This window comes from Vipera ursinii (assembly GCF_947247035.1).
Source record: "Vipera ursinii genome assembly, chromosome: 2".
In the NCBI taxonomy this organism is placed as follows: domain Eukaryota; kingdom Metazoa; phylum Chordata; class Lepidosauria; order Squamata; family Viperidae; genus Vipera; species Vipera ursinii.
Genome location: NC_139513.1, coordinates 268191634 through 268206208, shown reverse-complemented (window position 1 = coordinate 268206208; position 14575 = coordinate 268191634). Strand labels below are relative to the sequence as shown.

General features: G+C 35.8%; 1 protein-coding gene across 5 annotated transcripts in view; it reads right to left on the bottom strand.

Moving 5' to 3' along the window:
• The window catches only part of PDE4D (phosphodiesterase 4D), a gene marked incomplete at its 5' end in the record, with an annotated part of 752990 nt that overhangs the window by 567345 nt on the left and 171070 nt on the right, over nt 1-14575 (bottom strand). The window lies entirely within an intron of this gene.

Genomic DNA, 14575 nt, shown 5'->3' with positions numbered 1-14575 from the left:
CAGAAATTTGCTTTATGTAAAAAAAAATTACTGTTATACATTTTGTGCCAGCATCATCAATATGCCTCAAAAAACTGGAAACATGCCAAAATTTCCTCCATTAAAATCACTAAAACATTTTCCTGTCAAAGCCCTTTGCATCCTCACTTAAGTATTCACTACAGTGGTTCTAACTGTGAAAGTTGTCTTGTATTTCTAGAACCACTCCTGACCAAAAAAACAAAGAAATAGAAAATATTTTCTATGAACCCAAAAAGATATTTCAACCCAAAAAGATTTTTTTTCTTAACAGACCTCATAGCCATAAACTGCTTTGAAATTTGACTTACACCATAAAACTCATCCATTTAAAACAAAAAGTGAAAAATCCTGTTGGGCTAACAAGAGCCCAATCAGCATTCACAGTAAAATTCACAATAATCTCAACTATGAAGTCAACTATTTTTCCATCATTAAGAATAACTTTACAAGTATTTCATATTATACTTCTGAATGTTTCCATAATAAGGCAATTATACATATATATGAAAGGAAATGCCGTATTATACTCAATCCTATTCAAACTAAAATAGAAAGATAAAAATAAAAAATATATACAAGAGGAAAAGTTTCCAGCTATACAATTTGACTATTTTAAAATAAATGTTTGCCATACCTATATATGGGTTTGGAAGAAGATTATTCTCCTGATTTTTTAGGTCATCTGTTAATTTTAAATACTGTAATTTAACCTCTGAAATTACTCTGGAAGTTTCATTCAAGGACACTATGTGCAGTTATATGATCAAAGGCTGTACTCCTAAAATGTAAAGAAAAATCTCCATGGAGATCTTAAAGTACTTGATCAGAAAATAAGGCTTCTTTAATGAAAAGCAAGGGGATGAAGTAAAGACTGTGTCAAAGTTCATGCTGAGCTCTCATTGTTCCTGATTACGAAATGCTGTGCCTCAAAGTTTCCCACTGCTTCCATGATGTTCAATGCATATGTATGAATGCATTATATCATTGCAATGACATTGGCAAACCAGCTGGCTATATGTATGCATACTGTATGTTTTAAGCTATTCCCTCAGAGATCTTTATAACTCCCATCTTAAGATCTTTCAAAAAACGATTAAAAATTTAGTTCTTCTCACTGGACTTAGGATGGGGTACTTGTGGAATCCCTACTGTTTTGGTTCATTTAGGGTTCAGGTAGCCTTCCATCAGTTCTATCATGGCCCATCAGAGCACGGGTCCGAGGAGGAGGAGGAGGAGGACTTGGAGTTGGTTCCCAAACTAATACATATTCACAAGATAGCTTATATAAATATCCAGTTGCCATCTTCTCCATCATCTGTGAAAAGACCTGCCCCCTTCTCAAATCATAGGAAGTGTTGTTGTTTTTTAAATGCGGCTCTTTCAGCCATCTCCTGCGGCTCCCAGTCCACTGCCATGTGCAGTCCAGAAAAAAAAAAGTGGGACTAAAAAAGTTCAACCAATCAATTCAAATATGCAGGGTAGGTGCATATCTCGCCTTGGTTCCACTCTTTAGTCAAACCCTGTTCTGCACATGCACGCATGTATGCGCATGCGCACACATTTTTTGCGGCTCCCAGTTTTTCCTTTTGTGAGGGAACCGGTTCCGAGTGGCTCTTTCACTGTTTCAGGTTGCTGACACCTGTACTAGGGAAGAAATTGGTTATAAATGGGAAATGGTTCAGTCACTAAAATTCTTGTAACCTTATTCTTTTCATTTCAATATTCTTGGCAAAGAAAACACTGTAAGAATATTTCACAGAAAGCACAGAAGGCAGAGCCTAAGACAATTTGACAAAAGAGAATTTTTTTTTCAAATTTCTTTCGAAGTAAATCAAAGATTCTCAAATAAAATCTCATGGGTATGATGATTTTATGGTTCATCATACAACTGATGAATTTCCAAGGTTTGTATATCTATTTCTGTTAGATCCTAAGAAGATTTTTTTTGAACTGCAGTATTATTTTAGAATCCAATATATAGTCCTAGTTTCCTACTATGGCTCAGTGGTGGGATTCAGACGGTTCGCACCGGTTCAGCAGAACCAATATCTAATTTTTTGAGTTCGGCGAACCGGTTATGATAAATCTGTGCAAGCCTCCCCTGCCGCATCCTTCTGCCAGCCCTGGTATCCCTCCACTGGCCCTCCATCACCACCACTACACTTTCTTGCATGCACTTTCTTGCCACCCTGCATCAGTCGGCGTCTCCCTTCTCTGTTCTGGAAATGGCAGCCCCCTTTTCTGCTGCTTTCCTTCCAGAATTAGGGAGGAAATAAAAGACGCTTCATATGGAAGGACCCTAAGCTCCAGGAAAACTACTCCAGCTGGAGTTGGATAAGGAAGGCCTTGAGAAGAGCTTTGCTCTTTTTCTCTAGGAGACCCATTGAAATTGCCCCCCCCTCGCCTTTCTGCCTTAAAATCCAGAGCACACGTGTTTTCCTCCTAATCAGCTGAGGATACGGTAGCTACTGGTATGATTTTTGTAAGAAGCTGAGTGTCTGCTCTGGATTTTAAGACAGAAAAGCAAAGGGGTGGGGGAGCAATTCCAAAGGGCCTGGACAAAAAAAAACAAAGCTCTTCTGTTTGCCATCCAAGTGGCAGACTTTAGCATCCTTCTATACAAAACATCCTTCCTTTCCTCCCTTCTGCTGGGAGGAAAATGGGGCTGCCATTTCCAGAATGGATAAGGGAGATGCAGGGCAGCAAGATAATGATGACCAGCGGAAGGAAGGAAGGAAGGAAGACTTAAGGACACCCAGGAAGGTGAAGGAAACTATCATCACCCGACTATCTCCCTTGCTCTCTTTTTTGTCTGGGAAGAAGGCAGCCCACATGACCTGCTGCTTCATGCAAGCAGGTATACCTTGGCAGCAATGGATGGCTGACGGAGGGATACCAGGGCTGGCAGAGGGAGGCAGCAGGGGAGGCTTGCATTCCCCGGTCACGGTGCAAGCTAGGGGAGAGTTGGTGGGGGAGGAGGTTGCTGCTGGGCAGGTGATCTGTGGGTCAACAAAAGAAAACCCCTCCAGCAACCAAGCCTTTCGCTGTCATTCCCACCTGGGTCCAAAACAGCGGAGAGGGAAAGTCCATCCTCTGTAGCGTGGCAGTCCAGCTTGGGAGGGGAGTGAAAGTGAAGAGGCAGGTGGGCAGTTGGTTCATTGAAATGGCAGGGGGAGGTCACTGTGTGGGGAGTGGCCAGGTACAGGGGTGCTGAAGCAGGTAGGTGCGGGGGCACATGGGACAGCTCATAGGACTCCTGCCCTAGCTTGGTTTTTACCCATGTGCCTCTTAAAGGGTTCTGTGATTCAGAGAGAACAAGTTGTTAAATTATTTGAATCCCACCACTGCTTTGGCCCCTGTGGTTTAGAATCAGGAGAGCTATCTTCTTTTTTCTTCTTTTGCCTTCTATGATTGAGAAATAATTTGAGGGACTTTAACAATTAGGCTGAATTGCTTTTCCCATAAATATTGAGTTGATTAAGTTACTATTTTGTCTCTCTTTCTTCAAAAGTCTATGCCAAGGAAGTGCTATCGAGAATGTCTGCCTTGATCAATCTATATATTGTATATCACCAACAATAATAACTCTGTAATTTTTCCTGTATTTGTACCATATTTTCTTGACTGGATGCTTGTATATTAATTCCTGAGGCAAATTGAGCCATTATTACAGAATCTTGAGCCAAAAAAAACTGCATGGTGACTTAGCAATACTTCAAATGAAAGTCAATACTATGAATATAACACAAACATTTCTGTTTTCCAAGGGGTACAAGACTCATGCCTTCCTTGTTCCTTCCCAAACACCGTTCTTTCAGATGTTGTTTTTAATTATATTTCTCACAATCAAATATTTGAAAGCAAAACTCAAGATGAGATTGCCTCTCCATATCCTTCTCCTCATCTCTAAAAATTATAATATAGCAAGTATCAGAACCAGATGCTATTCTACACTTTCAATAGCAAAATAAACCAAATCTCTTTTATTTTAACAAACTTACACTGGAGATGCTTCAGCCACTATGTTTCATGGAAATTAGTTTGCCTAGACAAATGGTAGTTTGTAATTTTGAGGTCAGTAACCTTCAATTTTCCACTACTTCTTTCCTAGATATTTGTTCACGGTTTTCCTTTCAGTACCTGAGAGGTGCTAAAATAACACTGTTAAACTATTTTTGTTCTGAAAGTCTTTCTAAGCCTCCTGAGCTTTTTATCTGCCTCATTTTCTTTACATCCCTTTTTCATTTCCTATCAGAGAACAAATTGATAGTCATCCTACCTAACCTCTTGCAAAATAAAGAAGATTGCTTCACACAATGTAAAACAATCCTAAACAGAAATAATAGAAATTTGTATGAAAATCGGTCCTTTAGTTGTCTCTCATCACATGTAAAGGATACAAATGATAAACAATTTCCATCGAAGCTCCTCCAACAAAATAAAGCCTATGACAATTACAAATTATTATTTGCATACTATGATGAAGCTGCAAATACTTTTTTTTTAATAATGGAAAGATCTATCAAATAACCACAGCATAAAAAGGTGAGGATTTTGTGGAAGAACAGCTCTGTAATTATTCATTCTGTTTAACAAACATAGTCTACACAGCACATTGCCTACTGTACAGCTATAATTTACTATATAATAACAAGATCTGAGTTGGGCTGATATGAGAAAGGTGAGCAAATATAATTTTCCTTCCCCATCCCCTCAACTTATAAAAGGGAAAAGGGAAAGATCTATTTATGTTAGCAGAAATATCCAACATAGGAAAAAAGTAGTATGTAATTTCCATATTGTTTTAAGTCAGTTAAAATAAGAGTCCTAATTCCTGGGGGCAGATATTTAAAAACAATAGGAAGGGAGATTCTGCAGTTGTAAAGGGTTGCAAATGACTGTTTCAGATGTATTACTTTTTAGAAAAAATATCAGTCAAAGCAAGACAAAACCTCCCACAACTGGAAAATGACAACCATGTTTATAAATGCAGTGGAGTAGAGCAACAATAAATGTATGGAGTCACATTTATTTTCATTTCACTCCATCACAGCTAGAGAGGAAAGTTATATAGGGGAAAATAAATGTTTTAAAGAGAATATAAATCTTTCAATAACAGATCTATTATGATAAAATAAAAATCCCCAAGTCCCTGATATCTACAAAGTGAAGCACTCAAATTCCACCACAAATAAATAGCTTGTCCTAACAAGCTCCCTGCTCCTTTATCAATAATCATACCAAACGAGCTTAGATATTCTCAATATTAAAAGAACATCTTTCTTTTTTAAAAGAACTTATTATGCTTTCAGGCACAGCCTTGCTGTGACTTGTAGAGCTGAGAAATATTATGTATGCATTTTTTAGAAATACAACTTGAAAATATGAGATCTGACACTTACTCTGATAAAAAGGGAATTTCTGCTGTTCACCAATAAAAATCAGCTTCTCTGACATTTGCTTAAAATTACCGATGGGACCTGCTCTTCAATGGGGTACTCTTTGTGGCTTAAGATGTATTTGATGCCAATACAATACAAGTCTGCATTTTCTACAATGGAGCTCATGTTTATGCACTTCTACTAAAAGCCACAATAATGTTGACACAGAATGCCTAATTTGTGCCATGGTATTATCAAGTAAATGAGGCAAATAACATGATTTTGTGTCATTTGCGTGACATCATGTGTGTGATGTCATTTGCCTTTATTGCCTTTGTGCCTATCTTACAAATCAACTACCACACTACATAAAATATACCCAAGTCTTATTAGAGCTAAGGTGGTGACTTATTCACACAAACATTTTAAACTTAAGCATTTTAATGTTAAAAACACTTTTTAAAGTTTATAATTTTGAGATTTCTTATTTATGTTTTTTAAAAAAATGTTTGACAATAAACTGACCAGAATTATTCAGATTATTGGTGGCCTGTACAAAACAAAAATAAATACATTTATATTATTCTCCTGTTCCCCAAGACACTGCATTGCCTGAGCAAGATCACAAATGTTTAACATATATAACGTATATAAAATGTCAGCACTAACACAATTATCACTACTTTGCATCTTTCCTATTAAACAGAGTATGTGGCTTGTATTCCAAAAAACGCATCTGGAGTCAGAACTATAATGAGATAAAAATATAATGAGATGCAAATTAATATAATATTCAGAGACTAAAGTATTTATCACAAGTTAATTAATGAATATTTCATGACCCCCTTCCCCTTCTGTTTGTTTCTTTTTGCTGCCTTTCACAGAGACAGAATTGTCCATGCAGTCTATAATCTCCCCATTTAGTAGCACAGGACAGGCCCTACTCAGGAAGAATATACTTTATTTATTATTATGTTTATAGCTTGCCTTTTTTTCTGAAGAAGATAAAGCAGAAAATGGGATGGTGGAGGTCTCCCATTTTATTTCTACAACAGCAACTGTGGAAATAAGGTGGGCTGAGAGAAGTTGACCAGCTCAAGCTACCCAGTGAGTTCCATGCTAAGGGAGGAGTAAAGGTCTTACACACTACTATCTAGCCAGTGCCATCTTGCTCATTCAAAGGGAGCCACTGTTGCCACCATTTTCAAGCCTATGCTATCAAACGCATTCACATCTAGCATGTTTTTGCAAACCCTCGTGGATCTGTGAATAGCATATGGTAAAGTGACTATACATCCTTTATTACAAAGGACAGTCCTTTATTTCAGGAAGCTGTCATTTAGATTTGTTTTTCAAAAACCCACTTTTGTTCTTTATTTTGATCTTATCTTTTAATTTTTACCATACAAAAGTGGTCGCATAATGCACAGTTTTTCATATTCCTTTGAAAAATATAGAAATTATATTATCTTTTAAAAATAGAATTACATATACTGTTTCATTTTAGACAAAATTAGAATATGTATTTTGTAAAGTTGTTTCTTGGTTTTGCTCTTAAAATTTCCTTCACAAAGTTATAGATGAATTAAAATTGTTCATCCTTTTTCAGATTTCCCTTTTTTCTTTCCTTTATATTTGCCAAGAAAATATAGTTGAAATAATTATAGTACAGTGTTTCTAGCAAAAACATGAAACTGTTGCTAAAAAGTGCTAAAAGCAGCTGGAATTATTTGTAATTTACATGAATATTTTGCCGTGCATAACATTCTATTTTAATTAGTTATTTATATGTTTGAGGGCCATACTCATTGGTTCCTAAATTTAACAGCCAATGATTTGGGGAAAATTCCCAATTGTATATTTATGTCACAACGTAAGCTCACCAACTATTAAAATAGATGGACAAAGTTAAAAAGTTGAAAAATAATTTGGCAGTGAACAATGGAGGGATACATATATGGAATGTGAATTCTCACACTGGAAGATGGGAAGAGGTGGGAGAGGTGCTGCCTAGGAAATTATTAAATAAAAGGGAAGTAACAGAAAGAAAAAGAGATTTAGAAAGGATGTGCCCTAACTAAACAGACAGTAAAATGAGATGGCTAGAGATTTGTACTTTCAGACTTGCAAGATTGTGTTAATGTACCATTGTAATAAAGTACATTTGGCTCTTTTTGTATTTTCTGTCTGGTTTCTTGGGAAGCTGACAATACCATTTATGTAATTCACTTAAAGTGCTGCTGATTCTCTTATATCTATATGCTTATAAAACTAAAATCTCATGTCTGTAACCTTTAACTGAGTTGAATGGTGCATCATAGGGAAACAATTTTCAAACCAAGGTACCTCAAAAGGGCTAACTTACAGAATGAATGCAACATTTGGGACCCATGACTACTGTGGAATTGAAATTTTGCACATATTACCGGTATATAACATTTTATGGTTAAAATATTACCATGAGATATTTTATGAGATAATAGAAATGTCATTAAAAAAAATTCTGTGATCAGTTACTGATGTTTGACTGTGCTTTGCAGTTCAACACATATTTCTTTCAAGGCAGATACAACTCTGAATATCTCTCTGAATTTTAAAAAACTCTTCCAGTACATTAGATGCTCTGCATTGTTGGAGACATTGAGGAATTAGGTAAGGAAATATCTTTGAAACAATGACACAGTGGGTCAAGGATTGTCTACAGTAGTTTTCTATATTAATTGAGTGTACAATTTCAAACCCCACCAGAGGTTGCTAATGGCAAATGCCAGCACCTCCAGGCATAAAAAGGATATATATTTCAGTAACAACTGAAGGACCACACATTGTACGATCATGGAAAGACATCCCATTCCAACCTGTATTTCAAATGTGTTATGCTTCTATGTTAGCTTAGAATAGCCAACATAAACTATGAGTCAGTTAGAAGTTCATGTAACATACCTCACATCCTAATACTTAGCAGCTGAATTCACACTAAGCTTTAATAGGGTGTATTAGGCTTAGCACAATATTGTATGTGAATTCACAATCATGGCTTATTTATTTATTTATTTATTTATTTATTTATTTATTTATTTATTTATTTATTTTTGGGACTTATATGCCGCCCTATCTCCCGAAGGACTCAGGGCGGCTAACAACAATAAAAACATATGGCCCAGCACTTTATGTGAATCCAACCAATTATGACTTTGTCTACAAATAATCACAGTTAAACAAACCATGATTTAGCTGAATGTGAACCCAGTGGCTTGTGTGTAAAATATGAATATTTCTGGTAGTGCCCTCTGAGGCCATCTAGCTGAGCTGCCCTTCAAGTGTCCCAGCATAAATTGCCCACCCTTCTCATTGGCAAGGAAGGCATAAAGAATCATGTTTCTGTATTGTGGGACTCATGTCTCAAGTTGGCCATGCTAAATTTGGAATACCAATTATTAGTGCAAAACCAGTTTGACATGGCAGTCAATGAGAAACAAACACTTGTGACACAGTAGGCAGCAGACATGTATAAACAAGATAAAGCAGGGTTTTATTTTTAAAAGACATAAATTATATTGGAATACTAGATAAGCATATAGTCTTTCTTAACCTTAACATCACACTTATAGAAGATATAGAGAGTACCAGTTAATCAACTGTGATGTCCTTTGAATAATAAAATTTTAAGTAAGGAAACAATGAAAATAATTCATCCATGATAATAGAAAGACTTATTTAAGTGAGAAAAGCAGGTATGAAATATTGTAATTTTAGCTGAATGAAAAGCATGACTGCAGAAGGTTTGATCATTTAAATGTAGATCTTTCTTCCTTTAAATATACTATTTTTTTAAAAAAAGAATAAATTGCTATTAAATCCCAAATAATAACATTCAAAACTTTCTGGCAAACTTTTCCTGATTAAAAAGAACAAAGTTTTTTAAAAAAATTAAATTAATTGCAATCATATTTAAATAGCCATTTATGACAGTGTGGCAGGAAATCAGGGTAGATCTGGGACCAACATATACAATCTGCCTCACACTGGATCCTAGACCAGAATATGCTGGAAACTCAGTACACATGTCTTACAGATACTTAATTTTCTTTCAAGGTACAAAACAGGAATTTCCTAAAAAGTTATAACTTTAAATGTTAAAATGAAGAAGTGTTGTAATTTAGCACACATTCATACGCTCCATTACATGGTACAACATACTTGATCATCCTTTTAATGACTGAAATTCATAATGTGTGCTGGATTGCCTTCCAGGTTATATTCCACAACATGGAAGAAGTTCAGACCAAAAATGTATTTACTGTACAACTCTTCCTCCAATCCCCTCCCAAAGGCAGTGCTTTTTTTGTCATAGAACACACCGGCACTGAGTTCCGGCACCTTTTTTCGACAGATTTTTCCAGTTTTAAAAGTAACTTTTGAAAATTTGATGTTTGGTCCACGTGGACTTGAATTCCCTGTTGAGTGTAGCAGGTCAGTGGCAAAATCTTTAAAATGGTGCATGCGGCGGCTTGTGTGTTGAGTCCAATGCATGCGTACTTTTTTCTGCGCTCATTGTGATGGCCTGCTCAGTTTGTGGCACTGCTCAGCTTTTGATTGGTTGTGTGGTCCCACACTGTGTGCTTACTGCGGGTGGCAACTGTTATGTTTCATTGCACAACTGACATGTGTGGGTGTGAGTATAGTGATTGATTACATGTGAAAGGTAAATAATTTATTTTTAAAAATTGTGAAATGAAAATCTTTTTTTAAATTTTTAGTATAAAAGTGCGACTCCAAATTTAAAAATAAAAAAAACTAATTACTTCACAACCACTGGTCCTGCTAAGAACTGAATATATAATTTTTTAAATAAAAGATTAACAAGATGTGAGTTCTGGCACCTTTTTTCTTACAAAAAAAGCACTGCCCAAGGGCATCTCCATCGAAATCTGAAGTAGAGTTAAGAATTTGGTTTTAATACTTTTTATCACTGAACAATATTGCCACCAGATTTCAGCACTCAAAATCCTGGGAATTTAAAAGAAAACTATTTCAGCATTTCATGGTTTGGTTTTTTTTTTTTTAAAAAGTGCTGGGGGGAAATGCATGCAGAGTTCCCCCTGCAGGTCTGCCCAATAAGTGCTTTTCCTAAAAAGAAATAAAAACAAGACATAGGATTATACAATATACAGTTCACATGTACTATAGTTTAGACCTTGAATGTGAGCTATGTCAAAACAATCAGCTGGAAGAAACTGACTTTTTTCCCCAGTATACAACCTTGATAGCTGAAGGTTGATGCATTGCAATCTGATGATACATATGTTTAGGATAAGCACCTGTATGCTTCTAGACAAAAAAATAATATGGGATTTAGTAGCATTACTTAAGCATTGCTATTGCATTTTTTTTTCAAGACGGTAGTAATAACACAATCCTTGGGCTAGCATATTCAAGCAATTTTATAAAATACTATAAAATAAGATATTTTTTTCTCTAGGCAATGTGATTCTGTGGTTCAAGACAGGCCTAATATTGACTCAAAAGCCATTATTATTCATAAGTATCATAAAAATGAGAGGCAGAAAAGCTATCACTGATAGATGTTTTCTTATTTAAAAAGTATTTATTTATAATAAAGTTTCAGAAAGGAAGGAAAAATATACATTATGATGGAAAAGTATTAAGGTTCTTTAAAACCCAGATGATGTTAATTAAATCACAACTGGTCCTATCTTATGTGGGATATGATTTTAATTTGTTCAATGCCACCTACAACAAGGGTACTTAAACTCTCGGTACCATAGGCTCTTTTGAGAATCCGGTGAATAAATAGATATAGAATGTATTGCGAAGGAAAACAGTTATGCTGAAATGCAGTTATTAAAATATGTAAAAATAACAAATATGTATTATGTGATTCTTTAATAAGCTATTTAATCAAAAACAGTACCATTTTTAATTTTAATTTTACTGATTTTGAGGTTAGCATTTTTGGAATATAGATGCCATACATTATTTTCTTTCCTTTCTTTCTTTGATTAATGAAAAACTACATTTCAGTTAGCATTAGTGGGAGAAAAGTTGTGATTTTGTTTTTCCATAAAAGTTCACAAACTTCCTGAAATCTATCCAAAGACTCTCAAGAGTCCTTGTACCCAGGTTAAAAACCCCTGATCTATAGGAATCGGATTCTCATTGGTTTTCCATCCAATTACTCTTCTAATAATCATTAGCATTTTCCCAGAATTGCGTAAGTGCTTCTAAATTGCGTAAGTGCTTCTATTGTACCTATAGCTCTCTGGTCAACAATCAAGACAACTGAAGGATATATAGTAGCTATCTTCAAATATATGAAGGGTTGTCATATAAGAGAAGACTTATTCTCTGACATTAAAGAAAACAAAATCATAACCAATATGCTAAAAGTGCAAAGATGTAGGTTCACATTAACCAAGAGTTTCTCAATCCTTGGCTGTTTGAAGATGTGTGGACTTCAACTCCCAGAATTTCCATGCCAACTTGCTGGAAGTCTTCAAACAGAGGTTGGATGATCATCTGTCAGAGATGCTCTAATGCAGAGATGTCAAACTCGTGATGTCACGTGACATTGCGCAACATATCGGGACGGTTTTGCCATTGCTGGCAATGGGATGGGCACGGCTTCTGGATGACGCGTCCGGCCCACGGGCAGGCAGATTGACACCCCTGCTCTAATGGATTCTGCTCTGAGGAGGTTGTTGGAGTAGATGACCCCTAAGATTCCTCTCAACTCTATAATTCTATGATTTTAATAGAAAACAGCATTAAACCACATTTGGAAAGACACAGGTTTCAAGCATTAAAATAATCATTTGACCATGGTTTGTTGAATAAAAAATGGATTGGATTCACATTACACGCTAGCCATAAACTATGGCTTGCAAGCCAAAATAGATGGGTTCAAACAAAACAGTGACTCAAGCAAATAAAAAAATATAACTTAATACGATATGTGATTTCAGTTAGAATGAGCTCTTGATTCCAACAACTGCCAACTAGCAGACCCTGGGAACTCTATATACAGGAAGGAAAGTTAAGAACTGCAATCAGAGGTCCTCTCAACATACAAATTCTCTTCAACTAGCATGGTTACTTGATGCTGGGAAACCTATCTATTATAAACTATATGAACAAATGTACTAGTGGCAAGTTACAGAATATGCTGCAATCTGGGAAGTCTCCTAAACAAAGCTGGGTGGTGCACAATCTTATGGTTGAGATGAATGAGACTGCTTATAATGTCATGCTTATTTTGCAATGTGAAGGAGAAAACCTTTGATCTGCCCCCATATTACAAAAGCTATCTTTCTTGTCATTAGAAAATTATATCTGCTCATCTCAAGACAGCAACTATTCATTTGCATCAGACTGCAGTATTCAAAACAATCTAATTTTTTTAAGAAAATTGTCAGTTTATCATTTGATAACATTTCAAAAGATGAATATCCAATAGCGTTTATGTATGTGCAATAGACATTTCATTAAAAATCAGCTGTAACCTTCTCCCACTCCAGAAAAGTCAATTCCAGAGATTTTTTTAAAGCTATGGATTAATATATCAGTCAAGTTGAAGACTAAAGCCAAAAACAGACAGGCACCAAATGAAAATGTTTTCCTAGATGAGCCCCTGTGAGGATACAAGAATGCTTAATTTGATGCTACGCTTTCCTTGAAAGTCCTGTAAGCAGCATGCACAGTGTGAATGCTCTTGAGTATTTTTGCTCAAATGAATTCATTAATGGAAAAAAACCAATAGTGACAGCTCTGTTTTGGAAAAAAAATGTGCTCAAAAGGGCAACATGGGGCTTCAGTTTTATTATGTTTAGAAAGATTTCTGCATGTTTAGTGTAGCATAAATGACTATCCAACCCCAAACACATATACCATGGAGGAGGAAGGAGGAATCCCACCTGAATTTGGGATTAATTATTCAAATGTACATTTTCTCAGTAATTTAACACAGATGTAATAAAATGTTCATTGAAATAAATATCTTCTTTACTATCCTATTATTTTCTCTCACAAGTCAGGAACAAAGGTGTGTGTGTGTGTGTGTGTGTGTGTGTGTGTGTGTGTGTGAGAGAGAGAGAGAGAGAGAGAGAGAGAGAGAGAGAGAGAGAGAGAGAGAGAGAGAGAGAGATTTATACATGTAATCCAGAGGTTTATCTGTACAACTGTGATGAACTTTTTAGACACAAAATTCAGCTCTACAATATCAACATTTGAAAAACAAATCTTAAATGTAGAATTCACCACTGACTTTTGAGCAAAGAATTTATTACAGAATAATTACTCTTTTGATGGGAGGAAGTATATGAGTTCTCAAATAAAAATCACGTAGACTATGTTTGTGTCTGAATTGCCTTGATGTGGCACTTCACCTTCTAGAAGCAATTTTTTTCTGCCTGGAAAAGCAAGCCAGCTTCATCTGGCAGTTAAGGTTCTGGCCTAGAAAGCAGGAGACTGTGAGTTCTAGTGCCACCCTAGTCATGAAAGCCACCTGGGTGAATTTATGCTAATCACTCTCTCTTGTCCCAAATCACCTTGTAGGCTGTTGTGGGAAAAATATGAAGAATAAGGAGTATTACATATGTTTGTCACCTTGCATTACTTATAAAGTAATAAATGCAGGGTAAAAAAATCTTTTTAAAAAGCACCTTTTGGAAGCAAGATGCTCTACTTCAATAAAGGGACAATGCAGGACTGACCCCCCCACACACACACCCAAATTGGATGACACTTTACAGACTGAGGCTCTTGTAAATGAGCACAAATTCCTGCTACTCAGAGAAGACCATAACTGCTTCACTCCACTAATTATAAGTAGTGATCTGCCACTTTCCTGCAGAGCATTCCTTCAAATAATTGTTTCATTCAAAGCTTAAGTACCCCTGCAAAAATTTGTCAGGCCTATTAATAATACCATTTCTTCCACTTATTGAAGAACAAAAATTCAATATATTATATGCAATTATGCATTGCTGTATGCCCTTATGCAATGAGAACACAATCTCAATCTGGCTTAATCAAAAATTGGATTAATTTGTTTTTATTACATTTTCAATCAAATGAACCACAAATCACATTTGAGTTTATGGCAACATATGAATCCAGCCAACAATGATGTAAACTATCTGGTGACTGTCCAA